The 14875-nt window shown below is 41.3% G+C and overlaps 2 protein-coding genes across 2 annotated transcripts in view; one reads left to right on the top strand and one right to left on the bottom strand.

The window, feature by feature from the left end:
• Positions 1-14875, bottom strand: part of MGLL (monoglyceride lipase) — a 104198-nt gene that overhangs the window by 66024 nt on the left and 23299 nt on the right. The window lies entirely within an intron of this gene.
• The window catches only part of KBTBD12 (kelch repeat and BTB domain containing 12), a 42422-nt gene continuing 39623 nt past the window's right edge, over positions 12077-14875 (top strand). Inside the window, exon 1 of the mRNA XM_021532134.3 lies at positions 12077-12263. The gene's annotated coding sequence lies outside the window, so the exon portion shown is untranslated. The remainder of the gene's footprint in view (positions 12264-14875) is intronic.

The following is a 14875-nucleotide window of genomic DNA, read 5'->3' on the forward strand; positions in this document are numbered from 1 at the left end:
CTGGTGTTTTGCTCTGATAGTAGGGTAAGGGAACAAGGATCAAGGACTTTCTTTGCAGTTAGGCTTTTGTTCTCAAAATGAATTTTTAATGGATCCTATCCTGTTGACATCCAAAGGCAAATAGACTGTGTGAGATCCTTCTGCTCTTGTTGACAGCACCATGTTCCTAAATTTTAAAGCAGTGGTTTTGTTTGAGGAGTAGATTTGATGGGCTCTGTGTGCTAAACTATTTGGGATTCTGCTCACCAGGACCACAAAGTAAACTTTTGCTGACAAGAAGGAGGAAAAAAATATCAGAGGAGGAGGAAAGAATAATAAAATATATTAGGAGTATGTGGTTATGAAAGAATCTGCTGCAAAACCAGAAAAATGCTGGAAGTTACAGTAGTCAGGGAGCAGCTGGAGAGAGCAACAGACAGCACAAGCAATAGAACATGTGGGAAATGATGGGAAATGAAGCATGAAGAGGAAGAATTGAAATCAAGTGAAAATCAAATAAGCCAATGCCACTAAAGCTGCCAGTTTAGAGTAATTAATTTGGATTTGCCCTTCTCTTTGGCTGCTTTTTAAATTATTATTATTAATCCTTAGATGGAGTCCAGTCATTCACCTTTACTTATTTCTGTAATCTGCCTTTGCTTTTCTGTTGGTATTCCTGAATAAGACATGTATGGGGATGAGACAGGAGTGGGGGCTGGGATGAACTGTTCTCACTTGCCTGTAAAATATCTATTTTAATGTCTTACAGCCAGAAAAGAAGCTTGGTGTCAGGCAAACCAGACTGAGGAAGAAAATACTAGAGGAAAATATTGTATTGATCAAGTTAATCTTAACAATGTCAGGAGGAATTATACATAGCTCAAGATTGTTCTGAAAAATTCTACAGCATCATGGACCTCCTCACAAATTGGTGTGAAATGGAGAAGGGTTGAAGGATAAGCCCAGGGAATATATGAGTATCACAGAAATTGTTTGCAGGCTTCCACTGATGTGTTGCCCCTTAGTAATCTCACCTTCCCCAATCAGTAGGAATGAAATTATTAGTTTAAGATACAAGTGGTTTAATACCCCTAGATGTAAACTACAGTCAAATAATAAAATAATTTTACCATGTAAATAAAAATAATTAGTGGTAAAAATAGTCCTAATTTTTTTTAGGTAATAAAAATTTGCAAATCATGCTGTCATGAAAAGTCACAAATCTGTGACTTGCAAACAGTAGCTGTATGAATGGAGTGATTAGTATCTTGACTGTGCTCTCTATTTGACAGGGTGAAAAATACACACTTAAAAATACAGTAATTGAATATCAGTTGCAGCCTTTTAAACTGATGAATAGAAGATTACCTATCCTACATAGGTGCTAATTTGAGAACTGGTTGTTTTTCATTATAGAAGCAATACATACTTTGTTGGGTGGTTCGATTGGTTTTTTGTTTGGTTGGGTTTTTTTATTAAAAACCCCACAAGATTATTAATACCAGATTCTGGGACATTTTTAGTATGAAAAGGAAGGCATTTTCCAAAGGCAGGAAATTCAAAATGAGAGTGGAAATTCTGCCCTAGAGCTTTTTTCCATAGGAGAGAGGTTGATAGAGTTATTCTAGCAGCCTTTTGGCTTGAGAATAGCTCTGCCTTGGGAATGAATAGGTTTTCACAGAGGTCTGGAAGTTCACAGGCTCAGCTGTGGTGTCTCAGCTCAGTTCTGTGGCCAGCACTAGAGGGCACAGCCTCAGCTCTGATGGAGCCCTACCAAAAAACCCTCAGCTGGGTTGGTTTGGGTTGTTTTTATTCATTCTACCCTTTATCTAGAGGTTTTCTTTAGACATTTGTCCATTTTTATCTCTGCAATTTCTAAATAAAAGTTTCCTGTACTGGTATATAATTAGTCCAATCTTCCCTCTGGATTTGAACACATCTCTAGAATTAACTTCAGTGGTTTAACTCAAGGGAAATCCTGCCCTTGTCAATGTCCGCACAGACAGCTTAAAGAATTTTTTTACAGAATGACATTTCCTTGCATATGGCCATAGTAATGTTCATAAAATGTTGGTCACCTTGGCAGAAAAAGGGTTCTGGGGGCAGAAAACATAATCAAATGGAACCTGAAGGAGAAAGTCCAAACCTTTGTATTTTAATATGAATAAAATTCAGAGTAAGATGACACTATGAATTTTCTTTAGCAGGAACTATGGTCTCAGTTCTGAGGAGTACTTGACCATTTCTTTGCTCGCTTTTATTCCTAAGGTTGACTGCATAATCTACTCTACAAACCCAGCATTATTGCACCAGGGATAAATGCTACAGCCAAAAGCTAGCACTACCCTGCCATGGTCAGAGTGGTGCTTTATTTTGGTAGCTGAACTGGAAGCATTAACTGGAGAAGGGCTTTTATTGTGCTGCCTGCTTTTCTCGCTGCTTTGCAATTGACAAAGCATCATTTATCACGCTTTGCATTCCAATTTTTCTTTGCACGTTTTCCAGCTCATCATAACATAATTATGTTTCTGTTTCCTTCAGCCAGGGGCTGATACTTTCTTTTACTAAGACAACAGCTGCACTGCACAACCTTGATGAATCCCCATAAGGGTAAAGAGAGTCCGTGGTGCTTGTTTCTGCCTTGGCAACCCAAATGTTCAAGCTCTTTTTTTTTGTGACAAATGCTGTTTTAAAATGCACCCAACCCTGATGCTTTCATAGCATTTCTCAAAATTAGGTTTTATATGGTTAATTAGAGTTGAAATATTAAACATTCTGTCTGGTGTGTAATTTTAAAGGCTTCCTTTGTAACATTTCTGTTTATGGTGTTTATAGGTTATACACTCCAGGATGGAATTTAGAAGGCTGTAGTTACTGATGTGGAATTTGTATTTTGAATGAAATTGACTTTATGTGTGACAATAAGCACAATCTGAAGGTCTGTTTTATGTCCCTAAAAAGCATTTTAAGGCAGCTTTCACAGTACAGGTGAATCATTTCCTTGATTAGAGCCTCAGTTGCTCCAGCCACATTGTGACATAAAGGTAATTACAGAAACCCCATTTCTGAAGGGCATTAACTGCTAGTGATGGAAAAAGACTCACAGTAATTTTATTATCAGTTGTTGAGATATTTTATTTAACTGTAATGTAGTACTCTGATCTTGAGATTTTAAAGTACTTCAAAAAGGAAGAATGATTTCTGTATTTTACATAGGAGAAACCAGCACAGAGAAAAGTAGGGCTCAATACTGGAGGCAGAGGGCAGAATCCATTCTTAATGCTCCTGATTTTGTTTACCCAATTATACTGTTATTAACTCCCACCTCATCTCAAAATCTATCAGAGCACTGTGTACAGTGGAAGCAGCAACTTTTTCAGCCACTGAAGATTGCCCAGGTTGTAAATATATGGGATATTGTGGCCTGGAGAAAACCACAGACTGGAAAATTGCATTATTCAGGGCAACATTTTCCCTACAATTTTGTTTTCTATCCTGTTGTTCTGGTGTTATTACTCCTGACATCATAATTTGAAGAATGTTTGTATTTATACATAAAAATTACAATAAATCTGTACATGGAGACAAGAGTTTAACTGATATGATCAGTCTTATCAGCCATATCTCTGTGCTCCATGATCTAAGGATTCTTTGGGACACTTGAGAGTGTTTTAGTTTTGTGATGTTGGAGCTCTATCCAGCACAGTGGACACTGATGCAATTGCCTGGAAAGCAATTAGATGTTAGGTGTTGATGGCAACTCTCCCTGCCCAGCCAGAGCCAAATTCTCTCAATAGTTCTACTGTTGATAAAAAAGGCAGTGGGCTGCTTGTTTTGGAAAGACAATGAACATGTGGCTCATGAGAGGAGCTTGCCCTGTGCTCCTTCTTCCTTATAATCCTGAGGCAAAATCTGGCATATTTCACTCAGATATATTTTAGCTTTTTTGTCATCTATCATCAGTTTCTTTACAGAGTCAACTCATGCGCAATATAAGATTTGCATTCCCTTTCTGATTCATGTACAGTAATTACTTCCTAACATCTGACTAACAGATTTTGTAAGAAAAGTAACTCTTCAAATACTAAGAAAAAAAAAATAATGTATGAAATCTTTGAAATCTCTATTACTGGGTTTGTGATCCACAGCTGACTGGATTCATTTCCCAGCCAGGAAGCTGGTTCAGCAAAACAGCTGCATTAGTTATTTAACTGGAGGCCTTATCCTGCTCTTGCTCACACTGATGTAAAGTGGGAATAGTACCAGAGAAAATAAAAAATACCCCTAGTGTGAAATACATGTTACAGAAAAAAATAAAGCATTGGGCTATGGAACAAGAAAAGAACTGTAGCAGGTACTCTGCCATCCTAGTATAGGTGTTGGGCAGCATCTTAATGTCTTAAAGAAACCTTACCCCAAAATACACTGCTGGATCCTGGGAGGGCTCTTTTACAGAGGTAGCACCAGGTGACCAACAGAGCTAAGGCCCAGCTGTGCTCAGTGTTGTGCCCTAACTTAATGAAATCACAGGTGATCTATTCTGCATTGAGTACCAGACTCATCACTGTTTGCATCTGGTTCATAATTGTTCTCTCTCAGTTATTTAATTTTTACAGTCTCTGCTACAGTTACTTTATACATTCCAGTACAGAAAAATGCACTCACTGTTTTTTCTCCTAGGCTGAATTAATGCATGTGGTAATTGACCCAGGGGTACACAGAAAGGAGAAGTCAAATGAGAAGCATTGCAGTGAAAAATGGGATAAAGCATCCCAAAGTATCTCCTGTGTAAGATGGCAATGCTTCTTGGACAATCTCAGGACATGAAGGGATGGTTACCAGAGCCTTGTATGCTTTAGGGATGTGTCTTCAATCCCCAAGGCCATCAACACCTGTCGTCTGATCTTATTGTAAAATTAGTAGCATGTACTGTTAATAACATCAAAAGTTACAGTATCTGAGAGCTTGCTCCCCAAACCTCATCCTGTTTCTTCCAACACAAGTTATCCATTGTATCTTGGCTACAGTCTGGCTCTCATGTAGCAAAGGTATGTGTGGTTTTGTTCGTGCTGTGGAGTCAGTGGCATCTGCAGCTGCTGTGGACTCGTGAGGTCAGTTCATACTCCTGTTGCAGACCAGTCAGAGGGGACTCCTGAGCTCTTGCAGATGAGAACCTTCCAGCCTATGGTATTATGCTCTGACACCAGCATGTATTTATTTTCACTTGTTGGCTTTTTCAGGTATATTACTGAACCTTCTCTGGAGTTACAGTAAGTTTTAAAAAGGAAACTGAGTTTTGGAGACGCTATGCTTTCAGACACAAGAGGAAGGATATCTCCTGGATGTAGATATCTACATGAAGCTTCATCATTCGTGAACCTTGGGAGGTTTGAAAAAGCCAGGGACCTCATAACACAGGAAAACTGGCTGGAGAGAATGCACATCCAACCAATATGATTAATGCAACGTTCTCTGTTTATTTGAGAGAAGATGGCAGTTTTTATACACTTCTATGTAGTTTACAATTTACAAAGGCACTCTGATTGGCAAGCTAACATTGTTTATCTTTGTCTTAAGGTGGTCTAAACCTTACACTATAAACCTATACTACTTCACACTCAGACAGCCCAGTGCTCCCCATCACACTTTAATACAATTTCGAACTGCGCCACAAACTCTGAATTTCTAACTGCGTCACAGGCTGGAAGGCCTCACAAGACCCAAATCTGAGGTCTTGACTGGAGTAGCTCAAATCTCATTCCACACATAAATCATGACCTCTCTCTCTCAGAAATGCTGCAACAGTTTGAGGAAGAGGACATCATATGGGAGGCTGCAACATTCAGCTCTCAAACTGGACAGTCTCTCTTTCCCTCCCATGCTACGAAATGTGTCCAAGAAGCACTGACCCACACGTGTAGCCTCATCACATCCCAAGAGCTCTGCCCAGCACCCCAGAACTTGCAGGGATGGGATTACAGCAGCAGCTATGAGGTTTAAAACAAGGATAAATTCCTAGCCTTTAGGTTTTTTTGGGCCTCAGTCTGAAATGAGACAGGGTTGAGACCAATCCAGTGATGTGTGCTGGAGCCCAAAGCCTCCCTCTGCAGCCAGCCAGACACGTTCCCCAGACACACCCGGCAGTGCGGATCTCTGCTGTGGCTCATCTGCCTCCTCCTCTGTGCCCAGTTTCAAATCTCTTCAGCAATATGTTCTGTAACAATTAAGGATTTCTGGGGCAACTCCAATAAGATCAGAAAGATATCCTTCTGCTTTGAAATATGTGAGCATTAATGATCCATTCAGCACAGCACCCCTTGGCCAGTCATATCTCTCTGATGATCAAATATATTTTTAATTATCAATCTATCTGAGGGGATTTTTTTTCACTAGACAATATCCAACTGTATTGTAAGAGCCATTTGGATTGATGCAGAGAATTTGGCAGCAAGATAGGGAACATTTGGGCTTTCAACACTTAGGAACATATGGAAAGAGGTTTGGAAGGTTGCCACGTGGGATGTAGCTTGGAAGATGCTACATTTCTTCGTCCTTTTTTTTTTTTCTGAATAGAAATAGAAGAAATTTTACTTTTTTTTTTGAAGGATCCTAATTCCTGTTTATTTTCTATGCTGCTCTAGGATAAACCACTATGGTCAGCTGCAAGATTTCAGCAAAATCAGCTGCATGTTTAAGGGCAATTAAAAGGGTGGTGACCCTTGCAGATATTTCCAAGTTTTTACCTCCTAATTCAAGAGAACCTGCAGTGGTGAATTCTCAAAGCTGCAGCTGGGTGCCTCAGGTCACGGGGTGAAGGAGGGTATGTGGTGCCCAGCCTGTCAGGATGTGCACCATTTTCTGAGGGCTGTGAGGGTAAGGCACTGCCGGTGCTCTTTCCTTCATGCTCCTGCTGGGACCATCTCTCTCCCACTCACCTTGACACCCAGGGTTGGACAGACGGTCCAGGCTGTCTGTGTGTCTCTGGTACAGAGTTTCACCATGTGGCTTGGAGCTTCTGCACTATATTACAAATCCCAGTCACCTTTGGGAAAGCATGGAATAGGACAGAGGAACCTCCTCCAGCTCAGCACTCAGGACTGGACATGTATGAACCAACATCATCTTCATACCACTTTAGGGACAAATGCCTCAAGCCCATGATGGGAGTATTCTGTGTCTCTCAGAGTTATTGCCTCTGCTTGTCAGAAGAACAATGGCTTTTTTTTCTAATTTTTAAAAAATTTTGTTGGTGTTTCTATTGTGCCCCAGGCTGGGGGGCTGCAGCAAATGCAGAATTCATTGGAATACACAAACTTGTATTTGCACAATTGGCGAGTGGGCCCTGCAGCTTAGTAGTGCTAATTAATCTCTCAGACTGCTAGGAAATCATCATTATCCCAGCTCAGCAATGAGAGACAAAGACCTAAGAGAGTGGCAGGGGCTTATACTGAGTGACAGAGTAAGAGCAGACAGAATTGCAGTCTACTTTGGTGTTCTGAACAGTAAGCCACCCAAGTTTGGCAAGACTGCATCTGAAGAGCAGAATGGAGGCACCTGGGGATTTTCCCTTGATCGCCGTCTCCAAGAGCTCAGCTCAGGGCAAGCTGCAGCTCTCATCCCACCTGATTTCTTTCAAGATTTCCTTTCCTTGAAAAGTAAGAGCAATGGAGACTGCAGCAGGGAGCTGGAAACTGTCCTGACTATGCATTCACTTCTGGGAACTGGGAATCATTCTCAGACACCCTTGTTTTGGTTATAGTCAGAGTGTTTATTGTCCACAAATTCATTGCAGCTTTTATCTTGCATTTTCCTGTGAGAGTTTGTTTCAACACTTGCAGCCAAATAAACCGACTCGACAGGGCAAGTAAGTTCCTGTTATTTCTTTGCTAATGGGATATCCCTAGCTGAGGTGAAGGCTGACATCCAGGTGACATCCAGGATCAGGAAGAGAGCATGGAGGGCTTGGTGACAAGAGCACAGGAAGAAGAATCTCCACCAAAGGTATTCAAAGACCTGTAGCAATAGCTTTTGAGGACTGACCACAGAAGTCAGAAGAGCAAAAAAGATAGGCAAATCCCTAAGTCATGTGGATAGTATTTGTTTTAGAATGAAATCTCTGCCTTTCTGAATAAAACCTGGAAACTATCGTGTGAACTTCAAGTATACTTTTAACCATATATACAGTGACTGCATGTTTCTGAGCCAGCTGAAATTTGATTCAGAATGTTTTAATATTTTGCTCCTTCTCACAGAGCACACCTTGATGGACAATAGTTATTCCTATTTCCTGTGGCCAGAATAACCCCAAGATCTGCTGTTCTGAGGATGCACTTCCCTTATTGAGTTTCAGTTTTGGTGTCAATTTGGAAATCTTTTGACTCTAACACAGTTACATCCATAATTTTCTTAGAGAGATTAAGGAGCATTAATACTAATGTATGGACCAACCTTTCCTAAAACCCATCCAGTTACATGCTTCTTTGCATCTCCATTCCCATCTCTATGTAAAAGGAGAAAAATTACTCTCCTATCAGCCTGTTCCTGCTGTCTGATTAGCTGGCAGCTATCACAGCTCTTCTTTTGCTCTGTTACAGTTTCATTTCCAGAGGAAAAAGCCCTGATGAATATTGAGCCTCAGGATTGTGGCACCACTGCAAATTAAATGAGGCTTCTGTTTATACCAAAGTGCCGGCGCTACCTCCTTAATCAGGCTGTCTGTTCTTTGGAAATCAGCAGATATTTTGCCTAAAAGCACCCAGCAGTGCAGTGTAACTCAGTAATAACTGTTTATTGGGGCTCAGGAGGGAAACCCTAGAAGAAAAACTGTAGGTGCAGTTAGAAGTACTGGAGTGTTTGCCTTTGGGGAGTTTCTTTCGCCTTTTGTTTTAAGATTGCCTGAACTTGATGGAGGCTCTTTCATTTAAAAGACAGAAAGACCTACAAATTAAGCAACATCTAGCTCCTAATGTGTGAAACTGCAATTTGCATACATCATGGCAGCTGCTGAGTTGGTCCTTATTACCTCTGCTGGAGTGTTAATTTAACCACAACTTTATCATTAATTTAAATGGAAAAGCAGCGGGTTGCTGGCATGCCACATTATCTGTCAGGCAACCTGGGAATCAGCTGACAGAGCCAGAAAGAGATTTCAATTCAGAGGGGCTGCAGGGTGCTGTCTCCCCAGCCTGTGGTCACAGACAAGTTCCAGATTGCCCTTGGCCTGCTCTAAAGGTCAACACTAAACCCAAGGAAAAAAACCCCAAATCAATATAGTATCTGGTCTGTCATAAGAGGATAACACAGTCAAACCTGAAATCTCTGTATTTCTGGTCTTTCTGTCCCTCTGTACCCAAACTGGCACTGTTTATACAGATATGATAACCGAAACATCATTACTGCTTCTGACAACAAATGGTTTGTAGATCAACCATTGCAATGTGGTCCAGACCCACCCCGAGGGCTGAAGGCACCTGGGCTCTCTGCCCAGGCAGGAGATGCCAAAGCCCCACGCAGGATGTGCTGGGAGCAGGGAGCAGCTGTGTCATGAGGTGCCTGGAGGCACCTCCACACTCAGCTGATGCCAGAACCGCTCATGTGGGACATAAAGCAAACGTGAGGTACCAGCGGCCAAACCAGAGGTTGCCTCACTCTCCAGGAAAAGAGGCTGAGGAACCCCAAGAAACTGCTGAGATGGGAGATGAGAAAAGCAGTGTGAGCCACCCATGGGCATGGGGTCACCGAGCATGAGGGTCTCCTCTACCAAGCCATGATGATGTGCCACCATTTGGGGACACAACTGTGTATTTTTCAGTGGAGAATGTGGTTCTGCTCTGAACCATGGCAAGAATGACCGGGGAGATGAGTTCAGAACCTCAGTTGTGATGTTTCAGTGGGAGAAAAGAATTGTCTTGATGTCTGGCAGAGTTTAACTGAGCTGATGTAGGTCTCCTCTAAGTTCAGCTAGAACTGACTGTGACTCATGGTCCTGCTCGTGGCAAACCAGAGCAAAGCTTCACCCATGGACACTTCGTGTGCACCCACCCACCAGAACAGGTGTCCTGCTTTCAGGTGAAGTGTGAACCTTGGGTAGCTGTTCTCAAAGTCTGGATTGTGATAAAGACACACTTGGAAACTGGTCAGACTTTCTCCTTTTAAAAAAAGGCTATTTTTCCAATAAGTGAATCACTAAGAGTTGAGATTTAGAAAGGAATGTCTTTGCTCATGCAGCACCAGCATGTACTGTATGACTGGTGTTATGCAGACACTGTTCTGAAACATTAAATTTAACACATATTTTCTAAACACAGATAAATTTGCATAAAACGTGCCTTTTCTGTCTCTGATGCCTAGTCCTCCTCATTTTTTTAAAATACACTGTGCTAAAAGATCACACATTTATTGAATTATCACAGATACTCTTCCCTTGGTATTAGCTTAACAAAGTTCAGGAAAAACTTGTCTTCGCCTACATCTCAGCCATTCATTTTTATAATAAAAATCACCATGACAACAGATAATGATATCAGAATTAAAATATTATTACTTAATTACATGAAGAAGGTGAAAACAGGCTTGGCTTACAGCAGAAAATATTTTAATTTCAGCAAAAATATGGGGGGCACACACTCAATTTGTGACATAATGAAGTGCTGCTGAGAGCTGCCCAGGGGTTGCCCCACTGCTTGACGGGGTGTCCCAGTTAATTCAGTGAAGTGCAAGAGAAATACTCATAATTTCATGAGCAATAAAAAGAAATTTTCCTTAAAAGTGTAAGTGTTTTTGTAAAACAGGCTCATTATAGAAATTATCAGAAGAAATGCACCCATAAAGAAACATGATTAATATTTAGGCAGTGGACTGGCTTCATATAAATAAATTAACTACATAAATGCTCCACTGTTAACCAGCACCATGCTATAAATTGCTCCAAGTTAGAGGAGAACAGGACAGTTTACAGGATATGGTACATTTTTATCACAGCTGTGGCATTTCATCAGCACACTGTTCTATCTTGGCTTCTGTGAGACCTGTGGTATCAGACTGGGTATTTTTATTTCTAAGATAAATCTGAACTTTTAATAAGAACAGTCTGGGAGTTTAGTCAATATATATCTTTTTAATCTGGTCAATTGAATTCTCTGACAAGGATAAACTTTAATCACTGGGATTTTTTTTTCTCTAGTTCTGTTCACAAATGCTATGAAAGATGCTTTTAAAATAATATACTTTAATTTTTCCTCTAAACCCCACAAACTGCTATTAGCAGTTGAAGGTTTCTGCACATTTCCTCTATGGCCTTTATTAAAACTGTGTAATAAAATCATCAGAATAAAAATCTAGATAAGGAAATACTTGAAAATTTGTTTTCAATTTTCTCAAAAATTATTATGATCAATCAACTAATTAGCATGGTGAATAAATATATTAATGTCATTTTAAAACTAACATTCTGAAAAGCCCATAATGCCTTTCTCAACTAAAAGTATTGGCTCAACATTAATCCAATTTATAACCCTAAATTCTGCTTAATCTTTTTCCATCTTTGCTTAAACATATGGAAATAAAAATTGTGTATTATAGACCTTTCTATTCCTCTTTAATTTTCAGAGTCCAATATATATATCAGTGCAGCTCCACTATTCTGGATGAATTTAGTTGATCTGTTTCTGATCTATACCAGCACAAACAAGAAGATAGCCATAAAATATACAGATAACAATTCAATTTGGTCAGCAATCCTTCTTTCGTGTAGTTTCAGCCCTTGGTAATCTCGCAGAAGGGCAAGAGGATCAGTTTGGGAAAATTTCTGTCAGCTATGGAGACATTCCCTTGTTTTTGGGAATGACTTGGATAGGGTCAGCAACAGCATCTGCTGTGGTTGCGTTCCCACACCTCAAGGTAGGAGGGTGCTCCTGTGCTGGAGCTGCTCCAGCCACCCAGGAACAGCAGCCATCCAGAGATATTCCTGGTTCTGTGCAAGGTCTGTGGGGGACAAATTCCTGACGTGGTCACCAACACCAACTGCACATCCCAAGGCAGAGCCTGCTGCTCCCTAGCACGGGGCCTGGCAGGCAGCACACGGGCAGGGCGAGGAGCACGGCACCGTCCTGACGTGCCCCGTGCCCGACATTGGAGCAGCTCCTCATGCCAGCCGGGAGCCCAGTGCAAGGCTAATTATAGCCCTGGCACCTCACTGTTACCAGGAGCTCTGCGTGCTGGGCGAGAGCTCTGCCTCCCTCTCCCATGCACTCCCGCAGGCTCTTGCTGCTCCCAGCGTGGAAAAGGTACATTTCAATCCCATCCCCACGTGGAACAGGAAAGGGATGGGTGTTTGGTGTTGGGACAGATGGGTAATGTGGGATCACCAGGGCCAAGCTTGCTTTGGGTTGCTGGGTGCACGGGAAACTTGTGGGCAGGGATGTTTGAATGTTTGTCTAAAGGTACTACAGAGGAGCATAAACACAGGACGAGCTGCAAGGCAGCAACGGAGGGAGGAGGCTGCAGGACCCACTGCTGGTGCCAAAACTGAGCCCTCTCAGCTCCTTACAGTGCCTGCTGTCTAGCTGATAAAGGAATTGTTAGAGATTCATTACAAAGTTAGGACAGGAACCATTGGTCAACACCAAACTTGGGGTCCGTTTGAAGCTATATGGAGTTTGTCAGCAGTGTGGAAACAGGATCAGCCAGTGGATGCAGGAATTTCAGTGCCTGACGTCTGTGCACGGTGGGGAGATTTGAATACTCCACAAACCCGCAAACATCTGGACTTGCTTCCAGACAGGAAGCTCGGGGAAACTCTTACCTCTTCCATCAGGGTATCTATACGTGCCTGGGACTGATCCCTGCCAATGGGATGAACATTTGCTATATGAAGTTTCAGTGGGGATTGCAGATTTAGGACATATGGAATGTGTGTGTCAGTGAAGGGGCCATTTTGGAGGTTGTGGTGTGTTGCTGCCATGGGTTGCTCCAAATTTTCCCTTCTGTGAATATGGACATACCCATGTATTTGCTTGGTAGTGATTGGAATTGAAACTGGAGAAATTCAGTGGTTATTTTGGATTCAAACAGTACCTAATGGAATCCTGACATCAAGCTATATTTTGTACCTTATTACAGTCTCACTGCTGAATGACAGATTATTAAAGTTTTTTGCATACTAGCATTTGCTCACCAGAGGGATGCATGCTCCAGAGTTATGTAAATATTAGCAATTAGAGTTCACAATCTTTTGTAAAAATGCAAAGAGGGCTAGTTTTGAATCTTTCTTAAATTATGTTTCTTCTAATTGTGATACAGTCCTGTTTATATTATATGTTTTGGAAAGTGAGCCTTTCCTATACTAGCCAATACATTTAGAGAAATGCAAAAAGAGAAACTCCTAAGGCCCTTGTCAAAAACCCCTAGGCTGCCTAAAGAGCTACTGAAATGCATTTTAGAAATACATTTTCCTTCTGCTGGCATCTGTCATTGTAAAAAACCTGTACATCTCCTTCTGTGAGTGAGCACTTTGCCATTTCAGTTAGTTTTTATATGCAAGAAAAATGATCTGCATATGTGAACTGTAAAGGAAATGGGTTTGGTATGTATATCTTTAGGTTCTATTCTTCTCATATAATTAATGCACATAATTGGCTCAAACTGGGGTTTGTCTATGGGCATTTGTTTGTTAACAGAACCACATCAATTTTCTACTTATATTGTGGGATTCTTTTCACTGTCTTCACTGAGCTTTGAACCAGATTAAGTCAGGTGAAGGCACGTTTGAGAAGATGGCCCATAGGGTCTTTCATTTCCAGCTGCTTTGATTTTTTTCATGAATCTGTAACAGTTTAAAGAAGAAAAAAATATGCCTGGTATTTGCTGAGATAGGATCAATATTAATCCAATCCCATATCTAGGCCTCTGAGTTGGAAGTACACAGAGCTCAAACTGTCAAATCTTCCCAGAATCATAAACTACCCAGAGGCTTTGAAAACTGATCAAAGCTTCTTCAGGTCTCCAATGGTCAATCATGCTCACAAACACAGTTTTTTAAGCTTTGCAGCTTGCTTAAAAAATCTCTCTGGTAGGTACCAAGTTTTATCCTAGTTCAGAGAACCTTGTTGAGTTCCATTTTATTTTTATTTTAAATTAAGAGCAATGCAGTGAGAAGGAAAATGAAGCTTCTGCAGAAAGGCCAGGCTGTGAGTGTTGCAGCCTGAGTGGAGATGACTGCAGGCTGTGCTGGAATGCGATGCTTGGAGCAGTAGGGATGCAAGGATGCCCAGACGGTGTGTGAGCAGGAAGCTGATTGGCTGAAGGATGCATGGATGGTGTATGAGCAGGAAGCTGATTGGCTGAAGGAATGCGTAGACCATGTATGAGCAGGAAGCTGATTGGCTGAAGAATGCACAGATGGTGTATGAGCAGGAAGCTAATTGGTTAAAGTACACAGGGATGGTGTATGAGTGTGAAGCTGATTGGCTGAAGGAATGCGCAGACCATGTATGAGCAGGAAGCTGATTGGATGATAGGATGCATGCATAGTAGCACTGCAGCTGAGCCAGCCAATGGGCTCTTTCTTTCTCTTCAGTTCTGTTAGGTGTTGGTTTGGTTTCAGTTATGTCAGGTCAAAATTAAAGTATAAAAAGGGGCCAATTTTTACCATAAAGTTATCTCCTTCAGATGCATAAGCGGGTCCATGTTGCTTTGTTCCCCGCTCCTACAGGGCTGATCCTGAGAGAACAAGAGGGCTGAGCAAGGAGGGTCCTTTCAATGACTTTAATAGAAGGTGAACCCATCATCTGGCAAATTAGAATTCCCTAAGCTATTTAAGGCTGAAGTTTCACCTTTAAAAGTGATGCAGACACTTCAGTTCCTACATTGCACAGTAAGCTGAAGAAGGAGCTGGGCT

This window comes from Lonchura striata, chromosome 12 (assembly GCF_050655825.1).
Source record: "Lonchura striata isolate lonStrDom1 chromosome 12, ASM5065582v1, whole genome shotgun sequence".
Classification (NCBI taxonomy): Eukaryota; Metazoa; Chordata; class Aves; order Passeriformes; family Estrildidae; genus Lonchura; species Lonchura striata.